The 15,257-nt window shown below is 44.6% G+C and overlaps 1 protein-coding gene across 2 annotated transcripts in view; it reads left to right on the top strand.

Annotated features, from left to right (window-relative positions):
- Positions 1-15,257, top strand: part of klf8 (Kruppel-like factor 8) — an 80,434-nt gene that overhangs the window by 1,220 nt on the left and 63,957 nt on the right. The gene's annotated exons all lie outside the window — the stretch shown is intronic.

Here is a 15,257-nt window from a genome sequence, read left to right as displayed (position 1 = left end):
GCACTGTGATCTATGTGAGCGAATGAGGCAGGAAGGAAACGCAGGAACTGCAGCTAGTACATAGAGATAGATAGAGATCTCAAGATGGGTATAACCCCTTTTAGCATGGACATTGCCATTGAGGGCTTCGACGATTCAACTGGGTGAGGATTCCTATGGGTTGGGAGAGATCAGATAATGATCAGAGCATTGTCTTCTTCTTCAAATTGGGTTGACTATGGCTTTAAGCTATATCACTGCCATCTAGTGGTCACAATAGATGCGTGACACAATATTTGGTTGTGGACTCCAGTACTGCAGGTGGTGGTAAATCACCAATATTAGCTTTACACTTTTTTCAAACACAAAATAAGAAAAATGACTTCTTCAAAATGGAGACGGACTCAATGGTGCTGCCCATGCCTCCACAGCCCCCATAATGGCACAGATACAAAGATGAGATCTCTATCTATCTCTATGAGCTAGTAGGACACGTCTTAGTTCCTTAAAGGGACAGTAGCGCTCGCTCACATCCCAACCCAGGGAACGAGCCAGGTGTAGGCCTATTGCCTCGAGCGACACTGTACACGCATCCGGCCTGCCGCATCTCGTGCACAGAACTTCACATCATTTGGAAGCCTGCTGTAAATGTTTTGGTACAGCCGTCAGGTACAGTAGCAAAGGGTCAGAGTGCAAGACAAATATTCAGCCTCAACCAGGGACAGGAAAGGAAACCCATCCTTCAAGCTTGTCTGGGGTGTCAAGACTTTTCATCATTCACAAGATCGTTATCCTTCAACAGCAATATCAATAAGGGTTTCATTATGCATTACAAATTAAATAGATAGCCTACTGATCTATCATCATGTTGACAAAAATGATGCATTATCTCTGAGATGCCTCCGCATTTCTTTTGGCCTCAGTTATTGTTTTTCTCTAAGCATGACACAAATCCATTTCTTATCATATCTGTAGTCAGTGTAGTTGCCTTATTATGATGATTGACAGTTTCATGCTGTAATGAAACATGAATCGGATGTCGTCACTCGTCAGTGCTACACAAGAGATACAGACCACACTCCTTTTCCTGTGTGTTTGTGTGTGTGCAAGCGTGCGTCTTTGTGTGTGTGCTCGTCTGCGGGTATGCGTCTCTCTCTCTGTGTGTGTGTGTCTGTGTGCGAGTTTGGCTTGTATACGCCTCTGTATATGTGTGTGTGTGTGTGCATGGCATGGATTAGGCCAGCTCTGAAGGTGTAATCTATAAGCAGGGCCTATTACACATTCCTATGCAGGGCAGCAGCAGCTTCAGTAGGCCTAATGGTTGTGAGCACAGCTCTGTGGAGGGAGAGGCCCAGTCATTTGGAGGCCGGTAGTGTGTGTCTGTCTTGTTTCTGTTTGTTTGTGTGTGTCTATGTGTATGTTTCTGTGTGTGTACGCGCGGCTCAGCCCAGGGTGTGCCAGACGGTAGGCAATGATTAACAGCGGATAGATAAACTTTGCTCAAACTGGTTAAATGCGGGACGGGAGACGAAGGCAGCCATCTCCTGTGTGTGTGTTTTCTGGCCACAGAGTAACCCACCCTAGGGAGGTGTCTGTCAGGGTGACATGGTGACATAAGGGACACACAGTGACTGGTGGTGCCAAGGTGCTTCATGTTGTGGTGGTATTGGCTTAGGTCATCTAGGCCTGATCCTGACCGTTTCTTCATTCAAGCATTCAAGCATGCCAAATTGTCAACTTACCAAATAAAACATTGACAAGTTGACTAAGGCAGAAACAGACTGGCACCCAGGCTAGGAGCAGTGGCCCCTTTCGGGCTTCAGCTTGTTTGGGATTTGAGACAGGAGTGGGCCCTGTACTATTACAGGGTTGTAGCACGTAGAGCATGATATTTGAGGCGGAGGGGATTCATTGGTGAGGGTGTCACAACAGGGGGTAAAGAGAGGTGAGGTGACCCTGACTTGGCAGACTGGGGGCATTAGCTGACTTTGGGGTAGCCAGTCACGTGGGTATGAGCTGGGTGGGGAGACAGGGTGGATGGTGTCACAGGGGTATTAGTTTGGAAGGAAGGGAAGAACAGGAGGGTGGGGTTGGGGTGGTGCCATAGGGGTATTAGCTTTGGAGGACAGGAGAGGTGGGGCGATGGTAAGGGGGGTGTAATGCGTGTCACTAGGGCTGGCACAATTACCGTATAGGCCTAACTGTGTAACGGAAGGTTATGGCTGAAGACCTTCATGAACATAAAATAACCGTCATAACCGTAAAGGATAATAATTGTGTACAGTGCATTCGGAAAGTATTCAGACCCCTTGACTTTTTCCACATTATGTTACGTTACAGCCATATTTAATTTAATACAAATGTTCCTCATCAATCTACACACAATACCCCATAATGATGAAGCGAAAACAAGTTTTTCCAAAGTTTTGCAAATTTAGTAAAAATAAAAAACAGAAATAAGTATTCAGACCCTTTCCTATGAGACTCGAAATTGAGCTCAGGTGCATCCTGTTACCATTGATCTTCCATGAGATGTTTCTACAACTTGATTGGAGTCCACTTGTGGTAAATTCAATTGATTGGACATGATTTGGAAAGGCACACACCTGTCTATATAAGGTCCAACAGTTGACAGTGCATGTCAAAAACCCAGCCAAGAGGTCGAAGGAATTGTCTGTAGAGCTCCGAGACAGGATTGTGTCGAGGCACAGATCTGGGGAAGTGTACCAAAAAATGTCTGCAGCATTGAAGGTCCCCAAGAACACAGTGGCCTCCATCATTCTTAAATGGAAGAAGTTTGGAACCACCAAGACTCTTCCTAGAGCAATCGGGGGAGAAGGCCTTGGTCAGGGAGGTAACCAAGAACCCGATGGTTACTCTGACAGAGCTCCAGAGTTCCTCTGTATAGATGGGAGAACCTTCCAGAAGGAAACCATCTCTGCAGCACTCCACCAATCAGGCTATGGTAGAGTGGCCAGACGGAAGCCACTCCTCAGTAAAAGGCACATAACAGCCCACTTGGAGTTTGCCAAAAGGCAGCTAAAGACTCTCAGACCATGAGAAACAAGATTCTCTAGTCTGATGAAACCAAGTTTGAACTCTTTGGCCTGAATGCCAAGCGTCATGTCTGGAGGAAACCTGGCGCCATCCCTACGGTGAAGCATGGTGGTGGCAGCATCATCATGCTGTGGGGATGTTTTTCAGTGGCAGGGACTGGGAGACTAGTCAGGGTCGAGGGAAAGATGAACGGAGCAAAATACAGAGCGATCCTGATGAAAACTTGCTCCAGAGCGCTCGGGACTTAAGACTGGGGCGAAGGTTCACCTTCCAACAGGACAACAACCCTAAGCACACAGCCAACACAACGCAGTAGTGGCTTCGGGACAAGTCTCTGAATGTCCTTGAGTGGCCCAGCCAGAGCCCGGACTTGAACCCGATCGAACATCTCTGGAGAGACCTGAAAATAGCTGTGCAGCGGCGCACCCCATCCATCATGGCATAGCTTGAGAGGATCTGCAGAGAAGAATGGGAGAAACTCGCCAAATACATGTGTGTCAAGCTTGTAGCGTCATACCCAAGAAGACTCGAGGCTGTATTCACTGCCAAAGGTGCTTCAACAAAGTACTGAGTAAAGGGTCTGAATACTTATGTAAATGTGATATTTCAGTTTTAGATTTTTTATAATTTAGCTAAAATGTCTAAAAACCTGTGTTTGCTTTGTCATTATGGAGTATTGTGTGTAGATTAATGACAGGGATTTTTTTTTTCTCATCAATTTTAGAATACGGCTGTAACGTAACAAAATGTGGAAAAAGTCAAGGGATCTAAATACTTTCCGAATGCACTGTAGACGGCAAAAATAAGGCTACATAACCTTTTACCAGCCGCACCGTTTTACACTTCATATGGCCTGCTTAAGGTCTAATGAACGAAAGCCTGAATTCATGTAATAATTAACTGATAATTAACTGAATTATCAAAAACAAATAGTCCTAACTACTTACACTTTGTCCAGGCTGTGGTTTGAATACTTATGTAAATAAGGTATTTCTGTTTTTTATTTTTAATAAATTTGCAAAAATTTTCTTTGCAGAATGAGCTCTAGTTTGTATGAACATCTTTTTAAAAACCATCAACAAAAAAATTCATTTTTTAATGATAAAGGAAATGTATATTATATATACAATATACAGCTCTGGAAAAAATTAAGAGATCACTGCAAATTGTTCTTAAATCTGCATCTCTACATGTATGACAGCCATTCCATTCCAGTGTCTGTTGAATTCCAACACAGGCACACCACATTCTACTGAATTATGTACTGATTAGGTGATCATCTGAACCAAATCTTATTTAACGAGGAAAAGTATAAAAACCACTGCTGTGGTCATCACTTTCCTCTTGTAATAGGACCAGCTGGATGGCAAAAACAGTGCTAATAGTACCTCAAAAGTAATATTAATCAAAAAATAACTAGTGACCATGCCAAAAGAGTTGAAAAGGAAAGTTTTGAGTGAGGAAAAGAAGGGTTAAATTCTGGCTTTACTGGCAGAGGGATACAGTGAGCGTCAGGTTGCTTCCATCCTTAAAATTTAAAAGACGGCGGTTCATAAGAACAAGGTCAAGCAGCAGATATTGGGGACAGCAAAGCTACAGACCGGCAGAGGGCGAAAACGACTCTCTACTGACCGGGATGACCGCCAACTAATTTGAATGTCACTCAACAACCGTAGGATGACATCAAGTGACCTACAAAAAGAATGGCAAACGGCAGCTGGGGTGAAGTGCACGGCGAGGACGGTTCGAAACAGGCTCCTAGGGGCTGGGCTGAAGTTGTGCAAAGCTAGAAAAAAAACCTTCATCAATGAGAAGCAAAGAAGAGCCAGACTGAGGTTTGCATAAGACCATAAGGATTGGACCGTAGAGGACTGGAGTAAGGTCATCTTCTCTGATGAGTCCAATTTTCAGCTTTGCCCCAACACCTGGTCGTCTAATGGTTAGACGGAGACCTGGAGAGGCCTACAAGCCACAGTGTCTCGCACTCACTGTGAAATTTGGTGGAGGATCAGTGATGATCTGGGGGTGCTTCAACAAGGCTGGAATCGGGCAGATTTGTCTTTGTGAAGGACGCATGAATCAAGCCACGTACAAGGTTGTCCTGGAAGAAAACTTGCTTCCTTTTGCTCTGACATTGGTCCCCAACTCTGAGGAATGGTTTTTCCAGCAGGACAATGCGCCATGCCACACAGCCAGGTCAGTCAAGGTGTGGATGGAGGACCACCAGATCAAGACCCTGTCATGGCCATCCTAATCTCCAGACCTGAATCCCATTGAAAACTTCTGGAATGTGATCAAGAGGAAGATGGATGGTCACAAGCCATCAAACAAAGCCGAGCTGCTTGAATTTTTGCGCCAGGAGTGGCATAATGTCACCCAACATCAATGTGAAAGACTGGTGGAGAGCATGCCAAGACGCATGAAAGCTGTGATTGAAAATCAGGGTTATTCCACCAAATATTAATTTCTGAACTCTTCCTAAGTTAAAACATTAGTATTGTGTTGTTTAAAAATAATAATAATAATAAATAATATGCCATTTAGCAGACGCTTTTATCCAAAGCGACTTACAGTCATGCGTGCATAAATTTTTTTGTATGGGTGGTCCCGGGGATCGAACCCACTACCTTGGCGTTACAAGCACCGTGCTCTACCAGCTGAGCTACAGAGGACCACCCTGTGGAAAAATGAACATTAACTTATTTTCTTTGCATTATTCGAGGTCTGACAACACTGCATCTTTTTTGTTATTTTGACCAGTTGTCATTTTCTGCAAATAAATGCTCTAAATGACAATATTTTTGTTTGGAATTTGGGAGAAATGTTGTCAGTAGTTTATAGAATAAAACAAAAATGTTAATTTCACCCAAACACATACCTATAAATAGTAAAACCAGAGAAATGTATATTTTTGCAGTGGTCTCTTAATTATTTCCAGAGCGGTATGTTATCTATGTAGTTTCTATATTTGTGATTTTTTTTTTGGCAACCGCCAACCACAGGAGGAGCCCACTCTCAATGAGTGTATTTATTTAACCATTATTTAACTAGGCAAGTCAGTTAAGAACAAATTCTTATTTACAATGACGGCTTACTTGTAAAGCCCCTGCGGCCAAACCCTCCCCTAACCCGGACGATGCTGGGCCAATTGTGCTCCACCCTATGGGACTCCCGATCACGATACAGCCCGGGATCAAACCCGGGTCTGTATTGACACCTCTAGCACTGCGATGCAGTGCCTTAGACCGCTGCACCACTCTGGAACCAGCCTGCTGCTGCCTTCTGCTGCTCTGCTAATCATCAGATGGGGGAGGAGAGGCGGTAGGGGGCCCACATGGTAACTGATTAATACATTTACATTTTAGTCATTTAGCAGACGCTCTTATCCAGAGCGACTTGCAGGAGCAATTAGGGTTAAGTTCCTTGCTTAAGGGCACATCGACAGATTTTTCACCTAGTTGGCTCGGGGATTAGAACCAGCGACCTTTAGTTTACTGGCACAACGCTCTTACCCACTAAGCTTACTGAGTCCGCTCTCAATGAGTGTATTTATTTAACCATTATTTCACTAATAAAAAATTTAACTGCATAATACACTGAACAAAAATATAAATGCAACATGCAACAATTTCAAAGACTTTACTGAGTTACAGTTCATATAAGGAAATCAGTCAATTGAAATAAATTAATTATGCCCTAATTTATGGATTTCACATTACTGGGAATACAGATATGCATCTGTTGGTCACAGATACCTGAAAAAAAAGTAGCAGCGTGGATCAGAAAACCAGTCAGTATCTGGTGTGACCACCATTTGCCTCATGCAGCGCAACACATCTCCTTCGCATAGAGTTGATCCGGCTGTTGATTGTGGCCTGTGGAATGTTGTCCCACTCCTCTTCAATGGTTGTGCAAAGTTTCTGGATATTGGCGGGAATTGCAACATGCTGTTGTACACATCGATTCAGAGCATCCCAAACATGCTCAATGGGTGACATGTCTGGTGAGTATGCAGGCTATGGAAGAACTGGGACATTTTCAACTTCCAGGAATTGTGTACAGATCCTTGCGACATGGGGCCGTGCATTATCATGCTGAAACATGAGGTGATGGATGAATGGCACGACAATTGGCCTCAGGATCTCGTTACGGTATCTGTGCATTCAAATTGCCTAGATAAAATGCAATTGTGTTCGTTTTTCGTAGCTAATGCCTGCCTGTACCATAACCCCACTGCCACCATGGGGCACTCTGTTCACAACGTTGGCATCAGCAAACCTATTGCCCACACGATGCCATACAGGCTGTCTGCCATCTGCCCAGTACAGTTGAAACCGGGATTCATTCGTGAAGTGCACACTTCTCCAGCGTGCCAGTGGCCATCGAAGGTGAGCATTTGGCCACTGAAGTCGGTTACGATGCCGAACTGCAGTCAGATGAAGACCCTGGTGAGGACGACAAGTTTCTGACAGTTTGTGCAGAAATTCTTCGGTTTTTCAAACCCACAGTGGGTCATCAGCTGTCCGAGTGGCTGGTGTCAGACGATCCCGCAGGTGAAGAAGCTGGATGTGGAAGTCCTGGCTGGCGTGGTCTGCGGTTGTGAGGCCGGTTGGACATACTGCCAAATTCTCTAAAACAATGTTGCAGGCGGCTTATGGTAGAGCAATTAACATTACATTCTCTGGCAATAGCTCTGGTGGACATTCCTGCAGTCAGCATGCCAATTGCATTGTATTGTGTGACAAAACTGCACATTTTATAGTTGCCTTTTATTGCCCCCAGCACAAGGTGCACCTGTGTAATGATCAAGCTGTTTAATCAGCTTCTTGATATGCCACACCTGTCAGGTGGATGGATTATCTTGGCAAACGAGAAATGCTCACTAACAGGGATGTAAACACATTTTAAAAAAATAACTCTGGATTTAAGTTTTATCACAAGCACATACAGGTATCTGCCAAAATAAAGGAAACCCCAACATCAAGTGTCTTATAATATATAATAATATATAATAATATGCCATTTAGCAGACGCTTTTATCCAAAGCGACTTACAGTCATGCGTGCATACATTTTTTTGTGTATGGGTGGTCCCGGGGATCGAACCCACTACCTTGGCGTTACAAGCGCCGTGCTCTACCAGCTGAGCTACAGAGGACCACAGAGGACCACCGCTGTTCGGTCGTCAATCAAAGCACAGTAAATAGCCTATGCACCCCGACTCTTAAAAGGGTGTTGGGCCACCACGAGCTTCCAGAACAGCTTGAATATGCCTTGGCATAGATTTTACATGTGGACCTAAACCATGCCAGGAAAATGCACCATAACATAGACTTTGTATATGTGTTACCTTTATTTTGGCAGTTACTGGTATGCCTACAGTCGGGAAGGCTGCAGTTTGGGCAGCATGCCCGTCAAATATACAGCTTGTTGTGTTGTGGCCATTGACATATAGTCCATAGAAGGGTATTGGAACCTCTTACCCTGGCAATGTGATTGTTAAACTCATGGGTACACTAGCAATGGGTGCCTGTCCTGGCTTGAATGGCAACTGCCATCTATAGATTATATTTGTACGGTTGGATTTCAAAATACAATCGTGGGAAAAACGTAGTTTGGAAACCAATAGAAACAATGTTTTCTAATTTTTTTGCAAACAGCAACACTGTTTTTCAAAGTAGCTCATCTGCCATCTAAGTGATCTCTGATTTGTTAATCGAGCCCTGGTTAGCTTAGTAGACCCCCCCCCCACCCCGCTCTGGACCAGAATTAGGCTCTCTCTCCACTACCTATTGTTCCTGCAGTGAGGATTCAACATCTTCATCGAATGTTTTCAGAGTTTATCTGCAGATAATCACCAAAAATGTAAAAAGCAGTTGTAGCCTACCAGTATGCAAATTAGGTAGCCAAATGAAAGGCTCTTTCACCGATGCGATTCAGTTCCTGATCCGTTCAAAAAGAGCCGTTCGTTCCCGAACAACTCATCACTGATGAGTCACTTTATCGGTCACTGGCAAGTCTCGACATAGGAAGATGCAAACAAGATCTTGGTTTACTTGTCCCGATGCGATACCATGGAGATACTGTATAACTGCATTGTATGATTTATGAATAGCAAAGGGATATAGGAGATTGACTTTATTCAGTCAGTTCAACACTTTTTATAAACTAGTCAACACTTGCTGTTCGGTCGTCAATCAAAGCACAGTAAATAGCCTATGCACCCCGACTCTGTGGCAGGCTATATGAAAGTTGAAACACACAAAAGAAAATGAATGAATGTGCCACAAAACAATTAAGTCAATTAAACTCATCGTAACCACTTACATTACATGGTACATTCACTCACAGGAGTGATGAAGAAGCATCATGCTCTCTCCCGCTTCCGTGAAAAGAAATGTGACTGCAGCCAACCACATCGCACAAAAATAACACAGGTACCGAGAGGCGGGACAGACCGCAGACTGAAAAACCAGCAGTGTTTCCCTGTCATAGCTCGCTTTGTGACTGACAGGCGCCTGTCCTATCAATAGATCACTAGAAGATGCATATCGTTCATTTGAGCAGGAGAAAGCTATGCAGACTTTTAAATGGGGAAAAAAAAAGCTTGAAGTGGAAAATGTAGCCGGCCGACACTGAGTCTATTATCGGCTGTTTATGCGCTTAGGGAAAACACTGATAATAGGGCTGGGGCTGGGTTATAGGGCCGAGACTGTGAGTAGAAGCAGTCAAGCAGAGGTGCTGTCAGAGACCACAGGCACGCCACCCTCTCCCTCTTATTTCTGCCCCTCCCTCAACCAGCCTCCCCCTGCCCAACATGGAGAGGAGTGGAGGATTGGAGATGTAGAACGAGCTCTGCCTGGAAAATAATCTCCAACACTCTTGCCTCCTATAACAAGGATCAGCTAGCTGCTATAGCCTAACCCTGCAGCCACCATCTAGGAATGCATACTCCAGTACTCTCTGTCTCTGAGTCTCTGGCTCACTGGGCACATCCCAAATGGCACCCTATTCCCTATATGGTGCACTACTTTTGACCTGAGCCCTATGGGCCCTGCTCAAAAGTAGTGCACTACAAATTGTATTTGTCACACGGGGACACATCCTCTGTTAAGGTGTGAAGACGAGCCACAGCTATTCTCTCACCTCTACCTTTCTGTCAGAAGTGTCAGGACTCATATGCGTGTCAACCTGCTCACTGTGACGCTGGTTTCAGCTAAAGTAGCTCCTCTCAGAGAAGATGCATTCTTGACTCTGTATGCAGTATGAGGCGGTGCGAGTGGCAGAGTAAATGAGGAAAAGAGAGGGGGACAGAGGAAGGGAGGGAAAGAAAGAGGGAACAGGGAATGTATGGTTCTGTCAGGGTTACACACGCACGCATGCACACACAGACCGAAGTGTGTGTGAAGAGTGGGGTTTGTGTATTCTCATGTCTGATAAGGATAGAGAGGGTACGCTAAGCCCGTCTTTTTATGGTGGACTAACACTCAGTGATAAAACATTAAAGGGTTCAACTCTACTACCACAAGGGCTGCGTCCCAAATTGCCTCCTATTTCCTTTAGTGCACTACTTTTGACCTGAGCCCTATACTACGAATCAGGTTTGAGGAGTTACGGAGGTAACGTTGGTCAACGAAAGTGGCTCACGAATCCTTCAGAACTAACCTGCTCCGTGGCAGGCTAACTCAGGGCTAACTCCATTTACCCTGAATGAAGTGTCTGAGCTGGGAGTTGAGGTCCAATGAAATCAGATTCCCTCTCTCTCACAAAGATTGCATCATCCCCTTCATTTGAGGAAGATGACTGATTTTAAATATTTAATCAAGTGTTTATTTATGTGTTTAAAAAAAAAGAGTAATGTTAAAATGCATATCACATTATGCATTTGATAGGAGTGGGAAAAAAGGTGCTCGTACACACCAAAGACAGCATGACGATGAGTAATACAATAAAGACAGCACTTCTAAAAGTGACAAGCCTGCTAGAGTTAGCGGCTAGCTTTGGAAAACCCTGAGTAGATCTAGCTTCCTTCATAGTATACCCCTCAAGGCCCCTATGGGCTCTGGTCAAGAATAGTGCACTAGACTTATACAGTAGGGAGAACAAGTATTTGATACACTGCCGATTTTGCAGGTTTTCCTACTTACAACACATGTAGAGGTCTGTAATTTTTATCATAGGTACACTTCAACTGTGAGAGACGGAATCTAAAAAAGAAATCCAGAAAATCACATTGTATGACATAAGTATTTGATACATCAGAAAAGCAGAACTTAATATTTGGTACCGAAACCTTTGTTTGCAATTACAGAGATCATACGTTTCCTGTAGGTCTTGACCAGGTTTGCACACACTGCAGCAGGGATTTTGGCCCACTCCTCCATACAGACCTCCAGATCCTTCAGGTTTCGGGGCTGTCGCTGGGCAATACGGACTTTCAGCTCCCTCCAAAGATTTTCTATTGGGTTCAGGTCTGGAGACTGGCTAGGCCACTCCAGGACCTTGAGATGCTTCTTACGGAGCCACTCCTTAGTTGCCCTGGCTGTGTGTTTCGGGTCGTTGTCAAGCTGGAAGACCCAGCCACGACCCATCTTCAATGCTCTTACTGTCTTGTTGGCCAAGATCTCGCGATACATGGCCCCATCCATCCTCCCCTCAATACGGTGCAGTCGTCCTGTCCCCTTTGCAGAAAAGCATCCCCAAAGAATGAGGTTTCCACCTCCATGCTTCACGGTTGAGATGGTGTTCTTGGGGTTGTACTCATCCTTCTTCTTCCTCCAAACACGGCGAGTGGAGTTTAGACCAAAAACCTCTATTTTTGTCTCATCAGACCACATGACCTTCTCCCATTCCTCCTCTGGATCATCCAGATGGTCATTAGCAAACTTCAGACGGGCCTGGACATGCGTTGGCTTGAGCAGGGGGAACTTGCGTGCGCTGCAGGATTTTAATCCATGACGGCGTAGTGTGTTACTAATGGTTTTCTTTGAGACTGTGGTCCCAGCTCTCTTCAGGTCATTGACCAGGTCCTGCCGTGTAGTTCTGGGCTGATCCCTCACCTTCCTCATGATCATTGATGCCCCACGAGGTGAGATCTTGCATGGAGCCCCAGACTGAGGGTGATTGACCGTCATCTTGAACTTCTTCCATTTTCTAATAATTGCGCCAACAGTTGTTGCCTTCTCACCAAGCTGCTTGCCTATTGTCCTGTAGCCCATCCCAGCCTTGTGCAGGTCTACAATTTTATCCCTGATGTCCTTACACAGCTCTCTGGTCTTGGCCATTGTGGAGAGGTTGGAGTCTGTTTGATTGAGTGTGTGGACAGGTGTCTTTTATACAGGTAACGAGTTCAAACAGGTGCAGTTAATACAGGCAATGAGTGGAAAACAGGAGGGCTTCTTAAAGAAAAACTAACAGGTCTGTGAGAGCCGGAATTCTTACTGGTGATCAAATACTTATGTCATGCAATAAAATGCAAATTAATTACTTAAAAATCATACAATGTGATTTTCTGGATTTTTGTTTTAGATTCTGTCTCTCACAGTTGAAGTGTACCTATGATAAAAAATTACAGACCTCTACATGCTTTGTAAGTAGGAAAACCTGCAAAATCGGCAGTGTATCAAATACTTGTTCACCCCACTGTATAGGGAATAGCGTGCCATTTGGGACAGAACTATCCCTCATCCCTGCTCTGTCTCTCTGTGCTCTGTTAGTGATTATGTGTGCCTGGGGGTCCACTCACCACCTCAGCATCAATACTCATCATATACTGTTAATTCAGAAAGTGTTCAGACCCCTTGACATTTTGTTACGTTACAGCCTTATTCTAAAATTGATTAAATTGTGTTTTTCCCTCATCAATCTACACACAATACCCCATAATGACAAAGCAATTTTTGGAAATGTATTAAAAATAAAAAACTGAAATCACATTTACATAAGTATTCAGATCCTTTACTCAGTACTTTGTTGAAGCACCTTTGGAAGCGATTACAGCCTTGAGTGTTCTTGGGTATGACGCTACAAGCTTGGCACACATGTATTTGGGGAATTTTTCCCATTCTTCTCTGCAGATCCTCTCAAGCTCTGTCAGGTTGGATGGCGAACGTCGCTGCACAGCTATTTTCAGGTCTCTCCAGAGATGTTCGATCGATTTTAAGTCCAGAGACTTGTCCCGAAGTCACTCCTGCATTGTCTTGTCTGTATGCTTAGGGTCGTTGTCCTGTTGGAAGGTGAACCTTCGCCCCAGTCTGAGGTCCTGAGCACTCTGGAGCAGGTTTTCATCAAGGATCTCTCTGTACTCTGCTCAGTTCATCTTTCCCTCGATCCTGACTAGTCTCCTAGTCCCTGCAGCTGAAGAACATCCCCACTGCATGATGCTGTCATCACCATGCTTCACCGTAGAGATGGTGCCAGGTTTCCTCCAGAAGTGACGCTTGGCATTCAGGCCAAGGAGTTCAATCTTGGTTTAATCAGAACAGAAAATCTTGTTTGTCATGGTCTGAGAGTCCTTTAGATGCCTTTTGGCAAACTCCAAGCGGGCTGTCATGTGCCTTTTACTGAGGAGTGGCTTCCATCTGGCCACTCTACCATAAAGGCCTGATTGGTGGAGTGCTGCAGAGATGGTTGTCCTTCTGGAAGGTTCTCCCATCTCCACAGAGGAACTCTGGAGCTCTGTCAGAGTGACCATCAGGTTCTTGGTCACCTCCCTGACCAAAACCCTTCTCCCCCGATTGCTCAGTTTGGCTGGGCGGCCAGCTCTAGGAAGAGTCTTGGTGGTTCCAAACTTCTTCCATTTAAGAATGATGGAGGCCACTGTGTTCTTGGGGACCTTCAATGCTGCGGAAATGTTTTGGTACCCTTCCCCAGATCTGTGCCTCGACACAATCCTGTCTCGGAGCTCATGGCTTGGTTTTTGCTCTGACATGCACAGTCAGCTGTGGGACCTTAGACAGGTGTGTGCCTTTCCAAATCATGTCCAATCAATTGAATTTACCACAGGTGGACTCCAATCAAGTTGTAGAAACATCTCAAAGAAGATCAATGGAAACAGGATGCACCTGAGCTCAATTTCGATTCTTATAGCAAAGGGTCTGAATACTTATCTAAATAACATATTTCATTATTTTTTTTGCAAAAACAAATCTAAAAACCTGTTTTTGCTTTTTCATTATGGGGTATTGTGTGTAGATTGATGAGGGAATAATTTTTTTAAATCCATTTTAGAATAAGGCTGTAACGTAACGAAATGTGGAAAAGGGGAAGGTGTCTGAATACTTTCCAAATGCACTGTACATGTTAGCTCAGAACCAAATCAAGAAGCGTTCACGTGATAATTTGGTTCTGGTTTGCTAAGATTAGTCAACAGTGGATGTCTAGATAGAATACATGGTGTATGTTATTTTACTGGAAGCCTGTTTGAAGGTGGTAAGGTGAGGTTATAGCAAGAACACAGCTCATTGTGGCTTAGTGACGCTCTCCCTCTTATTCACTATTTTTCTCTCTCTAATTCACTCGTTCTCTCAATTTCAATTCAAAGGGCTTTATTGTCATGGGAAACATATGTTTACATTGACAAAGCAAGTGAAATAGATTATCAAAAAGTAACAGTAAACATTAAACTCCAAAGGAATAGAAACATTTCAAATGTCATATGGCTCTCGCTCTCCGTCCTCCTTTGCCCTGAGTGCTCTCCTGAAACGATCCTATTCCTCCAGCGCAGAAACAGAAACAGACTAGCCCAGTTCGGCTCTATCTGGGTCTGTCTGGCATATAGAACCACTGTTCCATGAATCCGGTGTAGTGAAACAGAATGTTTTGTGGGGCCTCTGTAGACCCTGTCCTACGTCTCAGAACTAGGACTGCATCAAAGGGAAGGGTGGCAGCTGAGACACACACTGCAGATGTTATCAGCCGGGGGAAGGTTTACTTAGTGGGAGCCGCTAGTTGGAGGATTCTGAGGAACGTACAGTATCTGGTGTGTGTATGTTATGGGTGTGTGTGGGTCTTGGGGAAAGGAGGAGCGATTGGCTGGGTGAGGGGATGAAGGCAGGCTGCAGGCAGAGGGGAGCTGGGAACTGCGAGGGAGGGAGTCAGTCTGGGTTGGGTTTGGTAGGATAGGAGGGGGCTGCCTGGCTAGCTGGCTGTGTGGTTTCGCTTGGAGAAAAGGAAGTGCGTTTTTTTTTTTCTGTTGAGAGAGGGATGTAGGCTGTTTGGGAG

Source organism: Coregonus clupeaformis, chromosome 13 (genome assembly GCF_020615455.1).
Source record: "Coregonus clupeaformis isolate EN_2021a chromosome 13, ASM2061545v1, whole genome shotgun sequence".
In the NCBI taxonomy this organism is placed as follows: domain Eukaryota; kingdom Metazoa; phylum Chordata; class Actinopteri; order Salmoniformes; family Salmonidae; genus Coregonus; species Coregonus clupeaformis.
This window is presented reverse-complemented; position numbering and strand designations above follow the sequence as displayed.